We start from the raw sequence: 16,395 nt of genomic DNA on the forward strand, positions 1-16,395 counted from the left end.
CCACCGTCATATAGAAGCTCCTTCGGAATGCTAACACTGTGATTTCTATTTGCTTGTTTTCGGAAAATAGTCAGATTCCCTAAACACTATGCAACCTTGTTAGACTTTAGTAGGCTTCTAATTAAAATGATTTTTGACCTTCTAATTTTATGTTTTTGCAGATGAATTAAAAAGTCTTGTCTGGTTTTTGCACGTCCCTGTCACGGTTTTAGGTTTTTCTGCTTTTGTGTTCCAGTTGTTTTTTGTTCTGAGATGTTTTGAGTTTAACTTCCTGTTTTATTTTGTAGGGTTTCCTGTTTCGTTGTTGTGAGTTTTACTTTGAGTCCCCATCAGTCCTGAGTGTTTCCACCTGTGTCTTGTTGTCTGCATGTATTTAAGTCTGGTCATTCCCTTCCTCCTGGGCTCGTCCTTAGTTTGTAGGTTAATGGTCCCTGTTTCTAGTGTTTCAAGTGTATTTCCAGTTTTGAGTTTTTCTAGCCTGCTCTGCAGTGGTTTTTGGTTTTGTTAGTCTGTTTTACTTTATTAAAGATCCTGTTCCCCTGGACTCTCCTGCCTCCTCATCCTCACTGCGCCTGGGTACTTCCCCTACCATTCCCAGTAACAGTCCCCTCTTAGTTTTTATGTTTTTCTTTCTGCCAATTAAATCCACCCGGTTTGGGTGGTGCACGCTGCTCTCCTGCCCAAGCTCTCTATGAAGACCACGGCAGGGGGGTTAAAGGTGCTGCAGAAAAAGTGTGCTAGCAGCACACTGTAACAAACCCCCCCACCAGCACCACCACCTCCACGCTAAAGAGTCCTGTTGAAAAGAGAAGAACAGCATGTCAGGAAATGACACTGCTGTAACATCTACAGCTTTATTTTGGGGACATTTACTTTTTTTACATTCATTGTCTAGAATAACTCACCAAAGTTTGAGACTAAAAAGGTCCTGCCAACTCTCTCTGGAGGACATCCGAACACGGCATTGACTCATCAACACAGATGAGTCCCGGTCACTGGAACAAGGAAAACTAGGCAGGTCTTTCCAGGAGAGTCAGCATTAGCACAATCAGTGGAGACAGAGAACCCAGAAGGCATTTATGGCGAATGAGGAGCCTTGGTCCAGTTTTCCTTTAACTAGTTGTATCTCTACCCCATCTGGATTTTCAATTATACTATCCTGAGGGAAACTTTGGAAGGAACCAGCTACTAGATGGTTCGATTAGTCTTTCGCCCCTATGCCCAGGTCGGAAGACCGATTTGCACGTCAGGACAGCTGCGGGCCTCCACCAGAGTTTCCTCTGGCTTCGCCCTGCCCAGGCATAGTTCACTACTACGTTTCTTTTACCGACATTCATTTTTTTAACGCTGCCTAGTGCCGTGTTTCCAAACATCAAAGCAAAGGAAGACTGAAAAAAAAGCAGTGTATCATTTAAGTTTGGGGTGCTTTAACAAAAGTGTTGGTAAACACAGGACCTAGTAATCATGGGAAATACCACTTTTTAAACCAATTCCTATTTGAAATCTGGCATATAGTTTCCTACATAGTACTAAGAGTAAAAACTGAACCAACTTTCATTTTATAATATTGCCATCATTTGCCCCTACTTGCAGCTAAACTTTAGTATTTATTACTTTCCTTTACACTCTACATTTATATTCTAAGGTCAATTTAGGCTTGTGATTTTTGCTAAAATTTCTACACTTTTTGAAATTTCAGACTTCTGAGTTCTCTGTCGCTGTGTGTGTGTGTTTCTGTGTTTTCTTTTTCTTTGTTTTAGCATCTTTAAGGTCTCATCCATATTGTCCTAGATTTGTCTGAGCCATGGATGGTGGAAGAGATCTTGCAGGTAGGGGCGCTGTTCTTCGGAAGTATTTAAACATGCTTGGAAAAAGTCTTGGCACTCTGGAGTCAGAAAAGAAAAGTAAAGTAAAGTAAAGATGAAGGTCAGAGCGCAAGCATCCATGCAGAGACAGATTATTTCTTACCTTCTGACAGTTCATTGTCAATCCATCTGATCCCCTTCGAGAAAATGTATTGTTGAGAAATCATTGCAGTAATGGAGGGTTTCATACAGAACTACTCCAAGCTGCCACATTGTGGTTGATCCAGGGCTATAAAAGCCCTGGAATGCTTCTGGGGGAGCATTTATGGGAGTTCCTGGAAAAAAAATAAACATTAGTTATAATCATGCTCATTTTACACGTTTTTATTTGTAGATGCAGATCTTCTACCTGAAAATCCTCTAAGGTTACAATCCTTTTCTGCCATGCAGCTCACTCCAAAGTCTATCAGACGAGCTTGTGGCTGTGCAAATTAGCTGTTTCATTATGATCTGAAAGGGATAAAAAATAAGTAATAAGCTGAGGCAGCAAAGCGCAAGTCTCCTTCTAAAACAGCATTCACACCGGCCTCATCAAGATGCGTTCGTTCAGGTTCATTTCCAATGAAAAGTCTATGTGAATGTGGGTTTCATCTTTAAAACTCTCGCTATGCACTTTTTTATGGCCGTTTTCAAGCTCCACGTACAAAACGCACGACCACTGAACATGTGTTGCAAGTCAAACCAGGTTAAATTTTGATCAATAGGGAACTCATATTTAGTTGTGAAGTATGAATGACATCCCCTCCAATTCACAAAAGTTTACATTTTGTGCCCAAATCGAGAGATTTGCTCTGCTTCAACATTTTGCACCAAGCCTCTTCGAACTGTAGGTGGCAGACATGGGCTGGGAAATAGTGGATAAAGGCGAAGAAGCCCGCCCCTGCTTGTCCAGTGTAAACACCATGGGCTAAATGGGTGTTCAAGAAGCCGCGTTTAGCACGTTCTTGATCACGCATCACATGCCCAGTGTATATGTAGCTTTAGAAGTATTCTTCTTTTTAATGTTCTGACCCTGCTGAAAGCTACTTTTGGTTCTGCATTGAACACTTAACTACTTTATGAAACAAGGTGGCATTGAATAAACGTTTCAGCTTCAGGAAGTTTCTGCAGAAACAGAACATCTCAAACCAACACAGACTGCACACGGGCCTACCTTGGCTTCTTCTTCTTGCAGTGTGCCTCCTTTGCTATCAATGTAATCAAGTAGGTCCTCACAAGGGATTGGTCTCTCCATGATCAGGAGGATTTCTCTGCCTATCTCATACCAGTCCAACAGGGCTACTGGCGGTGCTTTTCCATCTGAATGAATGGATTCATCGTGTAACTTTAACATTATGGCCACTTCAGAAGGAACCATTTTTCCATTGCCATCCTCCTGAAGAATCAAAACAAAGAGAGCATGAGGAAGAGAAGCACAGAAACCCATTTAGAGCAGAGATACTCAGAAGAATTTGTCTCAAGCAACTTACCATTTCTTTATTTGGGATTTTACATTTGAAATGTGCTTGATGGCTACCTGCAAGACACAAACAAGAGTATTTCTGACTGTGAGATGACTGACAGGAGACTAACTGGGATCATTTAGATTTCCCCTCCATCAAAATCTATTTTAATTTAGACCAATTAAACCACAAACATCAACAGTCTGATTATAAATTAATATACCCAAGTACTTTTCTCATGATTTATAAAAAGTCTGTAGCTCATTTACTGTAGCTGCATACAAAACACTTACTGGTAGGTTGTCAGATTTGCGAAAGCCACTGTATATGGATCTATAACCTCCTACAGCAAAGTACTTGGCTTCAAATTTATCTGAACACAAAAATTCAGAAATGCAATCTTAGTTCATTTTAGGCCTGCACAATATACCGCAAATTTATCGTTATCGCGACATCAAGCTGTGCAATATGCATACCGCAAAAGACGGCGAAAATCGCAATAAATGGTTACCTTGACCCTTGTGCTATCCTAGGCACTTTAACATTGGGAGTGGGGTCATCTAGACCCACTAAACAGTGCTCTGAACCTTTTTTCTTCAATGATTTGTGATCTTCACTGGTGTCCATGGATTACATGAAATCTTTCCACCTTTATCCACCTTTGTCATGGTAGGGAGAACATGTCAAAGTAAGGGGGGGGTCATCTAAGATAGCACAAGGGTTAAATGTGCTAAAACAAACCCATGGCAGCTTGAAATATTGAATAAATAAAATAAATCCCTTTTATGCATTTAACCAATCGGAAGGAGCCGTTTACGTTGTTGATCAATCAGATGAGCCCTTTTATGTATGATGTTTGCCTCCTATGTCGACAAGGGTCATTTGGAGTATAATTTTTATACTGTTGCATTGAAATGGAAATGATGTTGTTGGTTGGTTCATTTGTTTATATACCGCAAATTATATCGTTATCGCAATATTAATCACCAATATCTCACATCGCGAGTTTTCCTCATATCGTGCAGCCCTAGTTCATTTATAATTAAAAATTAGATTATTTACCTTTTGGAGAAGTTTTCATCTTCTTCGACTCTATTGTTTCTTCTTCCTCTTTGTCTTCCTGTCTTTTTCTTCTATTTAGTGTTTTCACTGGGGTGTTGGTAGATGGTTGTGAAGGCTCAGATTCAGAAGACTCAATTGGTTCATGGTTTCTATGTTTCTTCTTCGGTTTCTTCTATCTAGGGAAAGGCTTCCTCTCAACGTTTTTGGTTTGTTCACCATCTGAATATGTCTCATCTTCTTGTGCTATGCTAGTGCTAGACTCTAAAAATGGAAAAAAAAAAAAAAAAAAACAACAAAACAGCTTCATCACTATAAAATATGTCTTATATCTTCACAGTTTACTGCTCGAGTTCAACAGAAGCATATCAATGTGTTAGGGGCTTTTATATGAAAAGCTATATGAGTTTAAGAAAAAACTAAAAGTAACTAACTAAAAGTTTTGCCGGGACTCTCATTTACCAGTAGCCTACAGGTTGTCATGTTGTTTGGGGTCTGTGTCAGCTTATTTACCTTTCAGAGGAGTTTTCATCTTCTTTGGCTTTATTATTTCTTCTTCCTCTTTGTCTTCCTGTCATTTTTTCTTGTGTTTTCTCACTGGGGTTTTGTCTTGGGTGCTGGTAGATGGTTTTGTAGGCTCAAATTCAGGAGTCTCAATTGGCCCAGGGAACGGCACCTTTTTCTTCTTTTCAGGACTGGTCTTCCCCTCAACTTCTTTGGAAAAGCAGGATGAGTTAAAATATTGTCATAGCAACACAAAAAACAAACTTTAGCATTTTTACGAAGCAAACATGTAACTGAAAGGTTTGACGGGACTCTCATTTACCAGTATATTTTGCATTGTCCAATAGCAGAATTTTTGTCCGTGATCGTTCCCTGTTTATTTCACAAAAACCTGAGTAAATCGGAAAACCTTTCCCTAGTCTCAAAATACGTGCTTCACTTTAGAGGTCGAAAAATGTTATGGCTTAACCGTGTTGCTAAGCAACTTATAAAATGGGGTTCTCTGATATCAGTGATGTCACAGTCTGTTGCTAAGTTACACGTTACTTTTACATTTCAATCGATACAATATGAAAAATACTAAAACATTAGTGAAAAATGTCATTTTACTACATATGTACTGTATTTTTCAGACCCAGAGGTCCAAATGATTATATTGTGCATAAAGCATAAAAGCTGTCATGAACCTTATTTGACTACACTAGCCATAATGCCAAGAGGAACTAAGCGGCAGGGGATTGGTCAGATTGGTTGATAGGAAGCTTTTCTTGTAAACTGAGTTTTTATTGTATATTTTCATTATTAAAAATGAATCCATTGAATACTTTAGTTTATTTCCAGCTGCAAGGTTTTAATGTCCTAGAATGCTTGAAAACATCACCCAGTCCACCAAACCCCTCATAAGGGGGAACTGCTTTTAACAGCCAATCAGAGGTTGTTGCTGTTCCGCTAGGCCCAGCAGCTCTCAGATCAGTTTCTTGCCTTGCGCCTTTGACTGTCCCCCCAACCACAGCTGGATGAAGCTCGTCTGCTGGACTTTATGTATGTAGTTGTAGATTTAGATAAGTTAATTCTTCTCTAAGAGTTCTGGTAAATCGCCTGTCCGTCCTGGGGGAGGATCCCTCCTTCATGTGGACACCCCTGAGGTTTCTTCGTTTTTTCCGGAATCCGGTTTTTTTGGGAGTTTTTCCTTACGGCGAAGGGGGGTCTAAGGGCAGGGATGCCAGTATAGCTTAGTCAGTTTGTTAGTTCATTTTAGTATTTTCCTATTGAACTCTTTGTATTCGTGATCCTTTTGAGTTCTTGTTTTACTTCGAGCCCATCGAGACGACTGTTGTTGTGATTTTGGGCTATACAAATAAAATTGAATTGAATTGAATTTCTGAGCACGATTTTACGAGTCTTTTCACTATAACCACGGAAAACAGCTCTTGCTGTTCTAGCAGAGCAAGCTGTGGAAGACCAGAGAGGCGTCACTATCAGGGTGTTAGCTTTAGCAATTAACAACTCAGCTGTCATTTTGAGAGATGTAGCGCGGCTGAAATCTATGTGTTTAGCTTTGAATCCACATTATTGGTGAGAAATGTGTTCCAGTAGCTGTGATGCTACACTGTAAACCAGAACAAGTTACCACAATTATTTTAAGTTGATTAACTTAAGAGTCAGATCTTCCATAACAAAAAATTAAATTGTGTGCTACTTGTATTATTTTATAACAGTAAAATTAAAAGTGTTAATTTGTTCAAATCCAACATTGGCATTAAATTTGACTTACATTTTCCTGTTAAGACAACTCAATTGTCATCAGTTACTATGACTCAGCAGTTTCGAGTTTTCAAGCCACAGTTTGCATAACTTAAAAAAAAATAAGTACACAACAACAATTTTATCTTAACAGAACTTAATCTTTATTAGTTACCTTCTTGTACAGGGGTCATCAAATTTTTTAAGACAGTAAACTCAAAACAATGGGTTTCAAAACTTAAATACTTTTAGGGAAATGATTGCCCAAAAAGCAATGAGTAACGGTAACTTAAATAAAGCACAATGTTTTAAATATCTGCCCAAAAATCCTATTTGCTCATTCCCTTCTGTGCAATGTTGAAATGAAAGAAAATTACACTTAATAAAAACGTCAAGACAGTGTGAACTTTGAGCCTACTGGCTGACCAAATGCAGAGTAGTGCAATATTTTTTATGCATATTTAGAAAAAGGGAGATAACTAATGCTTTATGCCTCCTTATTTCAACTTAGTTTTACATATGTATCAAGTCATTTTTGAGGGTCTGCAACCTGGTTGGTAGTTAACCACCTTCTAGACCAAGTAAAATCGTTTGAGTAAATTCAAATGTTCTGGTCAGTACTTTGGGATATTTGAGATGCATTATATAGATGAGTCCAAACATGACCACGAAGGCATCAACGAATCTGGGGAAACGGACCACTTCATCACAACAGAGATTTTTACGGGCTCGTAGTGCACTGGACTTGTGGGATGGTCATCGATGACAGTAAGAAGCTCCACTGCGACACCATCAAGCTCTGGCTCATCAGACTCATCCTGAATTAATTTTAAAAAAGAAAAACAAATATGCCAATCATAATCAAATCAAAAGAAAATATAGTGTATCTTTATTTAAGAGAGCCCTGTTAAAATCCATTACCTCTATAGTGATAAAAACAAAACCACCTGTTCTACCCACAAATCGATCAACTTGCCAGAGAATTTAAATGCAGTGAAATAGACATATTAAGCTGATGAACTAATACTGTTCAAGTTTGTCTTACTGAAGATCTTATCACAGGAAACAATATGCCAATTCAGTTCCTATGTAGCGACACCAAAGAAAAAAGACCATTTATGAAAACTGTATAGATAGACTAAAGAAAATGACGTTGGCATTTTGATGGACCATTTACATAATAAACAGTAGTATCTTTTGGTTACTTATACAAACTCACTCTGCATGTTTTGAAAACACCAGAGACATCCTCATGCAGATAAACAGGCAAAGCATGAAGAACAGTAGTGTGCTTGGTGTGAATGTCCTGGATTTCCTATTTACATAAAAAAAACAAAGAGCTACAGATGCAGAAGTCAATTTACTTATCAAAGCTTTTGACAATTTGTTCACATCTGCAATGCAATCAGACAAATGGCAAATATAAAGTGGACAAAATGTAATATTAGGGGTAGAAAATCAAGCTAAATGTCAAAAGAAGAAGAAAAAAAAACTAAAACAAAACAGTAAAACAGTCATCACTACTGGATAAACTTGAGATTTCAAATAATTGATTTACCTGCTTTACCAGAGCACCTGCAGTCCCCCCACCCAGTTTTTGATGCCTTTTGTCTGAATATGGTAATAAGTCGAGGAAGATGATGGTCAAGTTCAGCATAAAAAGCGTTGAGCAGGGTCTGACTTGTGCTGAAACTCTGCATACATCTGAATAAAAATAACAGCAGGAGGAGAAAAACGCAACTATAGACTTCAATTAAAATTGAAAAAAAAATCTCACACATTTATAAAGCAGCACATGGATGCCAAATGAGTAAGAATCATAATTTTTCATTTTAAGTGGAGAGCTGATCCATATTACCTCTGACTCTATTTTCAGAGCAGGCCAGAGGTCCAGGAGCTCAAAAACCGGTGGACAGGACATCACGACGGGCGGAAGGAAAAGCAGAGAGAGAACGTTGCTGGAAACTGAAAAACAAAACAAACAGAAAGTACTTTAGAAACCCAGGTTGCGTCCAAATTACCACCCTATTCACTATATAGTGCATTAGCCATTTTGTGGTGCTGTCCAAATCTACAATTCCAAAATCAATGCCATAGAACTTTCCCAGAAGTGCATTGACGCTCACTAGATTGACAAATTTAGACCACAATGCATTGCGTCTGAACAATTTTTGCCAAAAAATGTATTTAAATGTATTTTTAAATAAACCACCCATTTTTTTATCTTCAGAACACAGTGGATTCATAATAAGTCGTCATAAATCGCTAATATTAATTAGAAAGGGCTTGTCCAATGTCCAGCAGGGGGGCGCTTGGTCCTTAGGGTGACCTTAACACTGGTTCAGGGTTGAGGGATGGCTCGCCATCTTGTTTCATTCCGCACTTGGATCTCGAAAATGAATCCGTTCTCTTTCTTTCTTCGGCCTAATCTTATGGAGTCCTAAACTGTTCATAAGTGAATAAATAAACATGACCTTGTTCAAATACACAATCAACCAATAAATCTCTCATAAATATATAAAGAGATCATGAAATTGGGAAAAACCTGCTCACAGATTTTGAATTAGCCATTATATTATTCAATATATTTCATTTTGCTTTAAATATCTGTTCATTATTTTAAAACAGCATTTTAAAAGATTAATTTTAATCATGTTGAATATCATTATAATTCTATGTTTTTTTCCGAAACTCGGATTTCAAAATCAATATTTTTCAAAGTATGTTTGTTACGTTGCTGTTTTTCAGAATGACTTATTTATTTCATGAAAAGCTTTTTCAGCAGAATGAGTCTGTCTGTCAGTGAAAGTTGTGTATTTGCATGAGGTCATATTTATTTATTTAATTATCAACAGTATAGGACTCCATATAATCTTACTTGTCTATCATTCCAACATAAAATACACTTTCATAAGCAAAACAAAAGACCTGACAATCTGTAAAATAAATATATATATATATATATATATATATATATATATATATATATATTTTTTAACAGAATTATTTCAAGTTACGCAGCCAGCAATGGCGGATGGAATGTCCGGGCGAAGCCAACAATAACGCGCCAAAACGTTTACAAACTTGAACTACGAACTTGAAATGTGACATAAAACAACATAAGTTTACTGCCTGAGTCTGCCATTTCAAGAAATTTACAAATAAACATTGTTACGTATCAATTGAATGCAAATATAAATATATTTTTTAACACTCACCCGAGTCCCTTTCGGTAAAGGAAAATTGTCCCGTTTTTTTCTTCTTCCAGGCAAAACAGGTGGAAAATAAAAACCCAACCCGAACTCTAATAATTTCTCTTCTTGTCTTCTGCCTCGTTTGGAAACCGTACATAAACAGACATAGACAGTGGACACAAAAATATGAGGTTCCATTTGTGTCAAAAATATAAAAATGTTTTTGCGTCCACTGTCCGGTAATTGTTAAGTAAACATAAAATCAAAGGGATCATGAACACATAGCATTCAATAGGAAAAAATTCTAAACTGAACAAACTAAACAGACTAACTAAACTGGGCATCCCCACCCTTAAGACCCTCCTCCGTGGTAAGGACAAACTCCTAAAATAACGCATTCCAGAAAAAAGGAAGAAACCTCAGTTGTGTCCACATGCAGAAGGGATCCCCCGCCAGGACGGACAGCTGATGTACCAGAACTCTTAGAGAAGAATCAGCTTATCTAACTCTACAAGAGATTCAGGTTTCCTATCTCAATGCAGATCACTAAACGGTGGCTAATGTTGTTTTTCCCCTTTAGGAGATGCCAAAACATATCTGCTTTTCACAATAATTTGAACAATTGGCAGTGTCCATATAAATAAGGAAACTTTGCCGAGTGTTTAAATTTTTTGTGAAAAGGACCGAATGCAAGAAAGTATTGGACCGAGAAAACATTGGAATCATTCTCCAAAGAAAAGTGTTAAGCCAGCCAAGAATTTTAAATGATTATCAATAAATACAAGGTCCAGATTAAAAAAAGGAATCATTAAAATTCTTAATCAAAAACACAATGTACACAGCACTCAAAAGTATTCTGCCTAAAATAGCAAAGAATTTTTGGTATAACTTTGCAGAAACAACAGTCCTGAGAGGGTCCCTATCCAATCTTTCCTTGGTAAACACAGAGATTCACAGAGTAAATAATTTGAGGGCTCCCAAGAACTATCTGTTACAATTACTGTGTGAGAGACTGAGTGGAAGCTCCTATCTGAGGTTATTCTCTCCCTTGATGTTTGATCTTTCACTTTGTTTTTTCGTGCTTGCCAACTGTACCCACTTACTCCTCTCTCTGTGTCGGTCATCTGACCTTCTCCATTACTGCCTTTCACATCAATCTTCCACTTTTTGTCCATTAAATGTGAGGAAACTGGAGGGTAAACCTGTGCGGAACAAAGCTGATGTCAAACTTGTGCTATTTTTGTAAGATTCAGTCTCTTTACATCAAATGTAAGTGAGCAAAACTGCCATTTGTTGTAATAATGCCACATGGTTACATGTATCCCAATGTTAAATCAGAAAGTAATTTTGACATATAATTAGACTTTCCAATTATTCTTTGTAAGAGATTTTTCTCCTATTAACCTGTCTGAATTTTAGGTCTACTTTCATCATCTTTAACCGAATGTTTCAGATGCATTTATCATGCTATGCTTGCTTAGGTATTACTATAATTACTTTTTTTTAAAAAATTTTAGAAAACCCCTGCACTAGTCTCAAAACTCATTTTCATGCAGTCTTGTTAAGTTTTGCTACACTCCCTAAAATGACCCGATCTTCATTTTTTTCCTGTCTCTGCTCTTTCCCCGCATAGTCTCAGGCAGAAATTGGAGGAAAAACAAATGCTACTTGAAAGGGTAAGGCAAATGAAATAGCACCTGCATGAGGCTGCAGTGGCATGATAGTGTAACAAAGTTCTGCTATGATGTGTGTGTTCAAATATAGCCAAGCAATGACCTTTTAAACATCAATTATTGAATTTCAAAGTTAATCTTAATGTCATTTATAACGTAATAAAATAAATATTTGAAAGAGTAAATAAAAGAATTGTGTATACATTCAAATTGAATCTGTGCACATGTCCCTGCTGAACTGCAAGATCTGGTAGAAGCATTAAAGATATCCACACAAAAAATATTCTGTTGAAAATTTAAAGAGATGCTCCAATTATGAAATATTCCTGATTCAGTCTCATAGTCTCTCCGGTATTTTCACTGTAAAAACAAGCTAATGTTGCTGAAGCTGAGGTCTTGCCATCTGTCAGTGTTGTAGTTGCTAATATCTGCTCTCTTTAATTGTTATAAAAGAAATGTAATCATCATGAAACAAACGATGTACAACTTGCTTTGATGTATTAAGGAAATATGTAGACTTCCACAAATTTAAACATATTAATGGTTTTCCACCTCATGTTTTGAGTGCATCGTTACAACTCCTTTAGCGCGTGCTGCGGTATGTATGGTGTGTGTGTCTCTTCACTCTGAGCTTTCTCTGGCTGCACATGTCAATTATTGAACTTCAAAGGCCGGCAGTGGCTCAGGCGGTTGAGCGGGTCGTCCAATGATCGAAGGGTCAGCGGTTCGATCCCAACTTGCCTCCAGTCCAGCTCCGCTGGTGTGTCGGTGTGCATGAATGTCCTGGTGATGGTAGGCGCGAACTGGCAGTCATGCCTCTGTCAGTCTGCCCCAGCTGTGGCTACAACAGTAGTTACCATCACCAAGTATCAATGAGGAGTGAATGGATACATTGTAAGCGCTTTGAGCGTCTGGAAAACCATCCATTTTTTTTAAACCACCTGTTTTTTGTAGTCTGCCTCTATATGGACTTTAAAGTGGAACCCTCTGCTATGAGGGGCCGTATAAGACATTATTTATTCTGAACCATTCACATTCATACATTCTTGCTCTCACAGTCATATATACTCTCTTTCGCATACATATATTCTCTTACGCATCCATATATTCTCTCTCTCACATTCATACATTCTTGCTCTCACAGTCATATATACTCTCTTTCGCATACATATATTCTCTTACGCATCCATATATTCTCTCTCTCACATTCATACATTCTTGCTCTCACAGTCATATATACTCTCTTTCGCATACATATATTCTCACTTGCACATCCATATATTCTCTCTCTCGCATGCATATATATTCTCTTACGCATTCATATATTCTCACTTGCACATCCATATATTCTCTCTCTCTCGCATGCATATATATTACTTTACACATACATACATTCTCACTCTCATTGTCACTCTTAAAAAAGAATGTATGTATGTGAAAGACAAGTATATATGTACGTGTGAGGAAGAGTTTATATGTGTGTGTGAGAGAGGAGTATGCATGAAACGAAAGTGACTTTGCATGAAAAGGAAGGCACTTTGAATGAAAAGGAAGGCACTTTGCATGAAACGGAAGGCAGATGATTTCTCGTGCTCTGATTGGACGAGAGCCCGCCACCTCCCATTTTGAACACACTCTAAACCCTATCACTTGTACTGACTCATAACTATTAAGGTTACACAACTTAAATGTCATTTTGTAGTTGATTCAACTATAAAGTATTAAGCTCTATCAAGATTTTTTCAAATTTAACTTAACAGTGCTAAATATTTTAAAGCTTATTTGTATCTAGCACTCAAAAATTTTAAGATCCCTGAAGTAGCGTCATAACGTCATCACGTACTGGTGGGAGGGTCTTTCGTTTTCTCTACGTTAGCTCAGGTGGCCATGTTGGATTTGCCGAATGCGAGTATGCGACGTTTGAAATTGAAAGTCGAGCATTTTATTTTTCTGCAAAGCGTTGCAATTTCGTCCCGCTTCAAGACGCCCCAACCTCGGGTTTTTTTTCCATCCGCCTCATCGCTGATGGTGCCGTCTTGTCTTCAGCCCTGATTTAATTTGGTAAGTATCGTTCATGGTTTATTTTGAATGAATGCTTTAAAAATGCTCTTATACTACCGTAAATGTGGTTTACTGTTGTTTAAACATATGTGTGTTACGATTGTTTTAGAGCTTAATGTGGCAATGTATACATGATTAGTTTGTCATAGCAGACGTATGGCGAGCCAAACCCAAAATGCATTTCTGCCCGTAAGTTACGACAGTGATGAGGTTTTTTTTTTTTCAGAGGTAGAAATGATCTGTTATGCTGCAATCACACTAAACGTGATCCGCGTGTGGAATACGCGTTGGAGGCCTCTGTTTGTGGCTAAAGTTTGCTGCTGGACACATGTCCAAAAATGTCACTCAAAGCCTCTAACGGTTGTGTGGGAGGAGCTACCGCCAACAGTTTTAAGCCTGGTTGCTACATGGAAGCATTGGGTTTTGAATGCAGCTTTAAGCTTTTATAAATCACTGATCTCCATTATAAAAAAGGTTTTTGTAAAAATAAATTAATCAACGTGCTCGTGTTGTGTTCAGGTACCGAACTACAGAGTGTCCAGTGTTTCACCTCCAGGTAGACGCCAAGGCCAGCCAGGTAACTTGTCTCAGTTATTTGTCTAGAGCTATTTTAAAAAAACAAAAAATGCAATGGGTTGTGTAGTGCAATAAATGTTTTTTGATCAGAATATAATTGAAACATTTTTTAACATTGAAAAATCTCTTTTGGACTTTTTCAGATACTGAACTTCAGAAAGTTCACCAGAAAGTCACCATTTCACCAGAAAAGAGGTGTCAGTGGGTGAGTTTTATACTTATTTAATGCATTCATCCTGAACTATTACCATTATTAGATTTATACGGCAGCATGGAAACATTTATGCACATTTTAACTAGCCAAAGGTCTAAATAGAGTTGAAATTATTTACAATTTAACTAAACATATTTAGATTGCAGGCTGAAGGTGGCACAATGGAATGGAGGTGCAAGTTGTGTTCTGTTACTTTGGCACTATGCAGTACTACATATAATACTGCAGTACTACATAGCAAATATTCCAAAGTGTTTCCACTGCAATGTATGTGGAGACACTTTGGAATATTGTCATGTCTTTATGACAGTATATTACAATAATAAAATGATGTTGCATTAGCACCATTCCATCATTTGAAACCATGAAAACTCATCTGTCAAGATCTAAAATGGTTTATGTAGAGTAGATGCAGTCAGAGGAAATTGTGCAGTTTTTACATGTTTGTGTAAACTTGCCCTTTTCTGAGACTAAGTCCACCAAAACAGACAGGAACTGGCTAGCTTGGTTAGGATTTATGACCTCCAGGTGAATTTCTAATGTGCATAATTCAAAAACGGATAACAAATCATTTGTAAACAGCTGTAAGAAGCCAAGGTGTAACTTGCCTTAAAAATGACTTTGGGTCTTTGACCTGAAGTGGATCATGCCATGAACACTGTATTGTACTCTCACTAGAAATAGACATCTAGAAAAGGTATCATTTTATTATTTCTTAAAGTTCCTTAAATAAATATTGGAAGTGTTTGCTCTGCATTTGCTTCAATGGTAATGGATATTTCTTTTTATTATTTAGGACCAGCGTGACGTGAACATGAGACGGGCACTTGTCCTCCTTGCACTTCCTGTTTATCTGCATGAAGATGCCTCCAACTTCTTCAAGACCTGTACAGTAAGTGTACATGACTCCCTGTCAATGTTTTTCACTAATCCTTTAATATTGATTGAGATTTTATTGAGTGACATAATAAATAGGGCAATTGTTTGTAGTTTGTAAACTGAGTGATATTTTTAAATGGTTTTAAAAATGAGACGGAAGATGAAAGGCGAACATCAGGGACTCCTGATTGGAAGGAGTGGGAACATTTTCATTTACCTTTTTCTGGTCCTGATCCATCATTATTTGAATAAAGAAAAATGAAGCTTTAGTCTTAAATTATTTTATAAATGTCCTCACTTTTCAGAAAAATGCTAAAGAACTTTTTAAAAACACAATTTTAATTGGAGTTGGTCCTTAAAACATCACAGCCAGTAGATTAAAAGCTAACAGAATGTTAACATGAAAAGATTCCCATTGACAGATGGCAGGAATGTCAGTTTTGGACATTAGTGTGATGAATATCTTTGAGGGTCTGAACTCATCTGTGTTTTTTGTTTTGTATTTTCCAGAATACCAGACCTCACAGACACTTCTGTGGGTATCTTCTCAGTTGTCGTGGTGATGCTCCTGATGCTGCCGTCAGTGGTCCCACAGATCTGGCTGACTAATCTCTTCTAACTCTTCGGGGACATCTATGCTCTGGACCTACAGCACCCCAAAAAACTAGAACTTGCCTTCATATTTATTCAGAATGCTGTCTTGAGCCTTGAGGACAGCAAACCACTGAAAGGACATTTATTGACGCTGAAGAATGTTTCGTTGAGTGAGTCTTCCAGAATGGACTATTTGTTGGTTTAAGTGTTATGTAACTAATGTGTTTTGTTGTGATCATTTGCTTTTTCTGCCGTACAATACAAAACCAACTCTTTTTGTCAATATGTTGTGTGGCACTCTTATAATGCAGTTTTATTGCACTTACTGTTTCTTCATCCTCTTGATATTTGTGCTTTTTTTTAAAGAGCAATTAAAAAAAGTGTATTAAGCAATCACTATTGTGTGGCCTTCACGTTTGTTGGTTTTTATCAATGTTAGCCTTTAAAATGTAGTGGGGCAGTATCAATATCTCTGTTTAGAATACATTTTAAGCTGAAGAATTTTAAATATTTTCAATGCTACACATTTAATGAGTTAAAGAATTTATAAAGCATTTGAGTGAATTTTACATATTTTATGAGTTGAGTAAT

At 37.4% G+C, this 16,395-nt stretch overlaps 3 long non-coding RNA genes across 4 annotated transcripts; 1 reads left to right on the top strand and 2 right to left on the bottom strand.

The window, feature by feature from the left end:
* Positions 1-611: 611 nt before the first annotated feature.
* LOC144995085 (uncharacterized) lies at positions 612-4,508 on the bottom strand. 2 transcript variants are annotated; one of them, XR_013658718.1, is made up of 7 exons: positions 4,370-4,508; positions 3,335-3,381; positions 3,019-3,240; positions 2,215-2,315; positions 1,969-2,140; positions 906-1,885; positions 612-796 (listed from the first exon to the last, which is right to left on the bottom strand). It is a non-coding gene; the product is annotated as an uncharacterized LOC144995085 (long non-coding RNA). The 2 variants fall into 2 exon arrangements; XR_013658724.1 differs by having other exon boundaries at positions 874-1,885.
* LOC144995101 (uncharacterized) lies at positions 4,498-7,280 on the bottom strand. The gene is made up of 3 exons (XR_013658744.1): positions 5,193-7,280; positions 4,880-5,080; positions 4,498-4,630 (listed from the first exon to the last, which is right to left on the bottom strand). It is a non-coding gene; the product is annotated as an uncharacterized LOC144995101 (long non-coding RNA).
* A 6,909-nt stretch (positions 7,281-14,189) lies between these two features.
* LOC144995115 (uncharacterized) lies at positions 14,190-15,861 on the top strand. The gene is made up of 3 exons (XR_013658760.1): positions 14,190-14,322; positions 15,128-15,223; positions 15,721-15,861. It is a non-coding gene; the product is annotated as an uncharacterized LOC144995115 (long non-coding RNA).
* Positions 15,862-16,395: the final 534 nt, after the last annotated feature.

The sequence above is a fragment of the Oryzias latipes genome, chromosome 1 (genome assembly GCF_053564925.1).
Source record: "Oryzias latipes strain Hd-rR chromosome 1, Olatipes_Hd-rR_3.1".
Lineage (NCBI taxonomy): Eukaryota > Metazoa > Chordata > Actinopteri > Beloniformes > Adrianichthyidae > Oryzias > Oryzias latipes.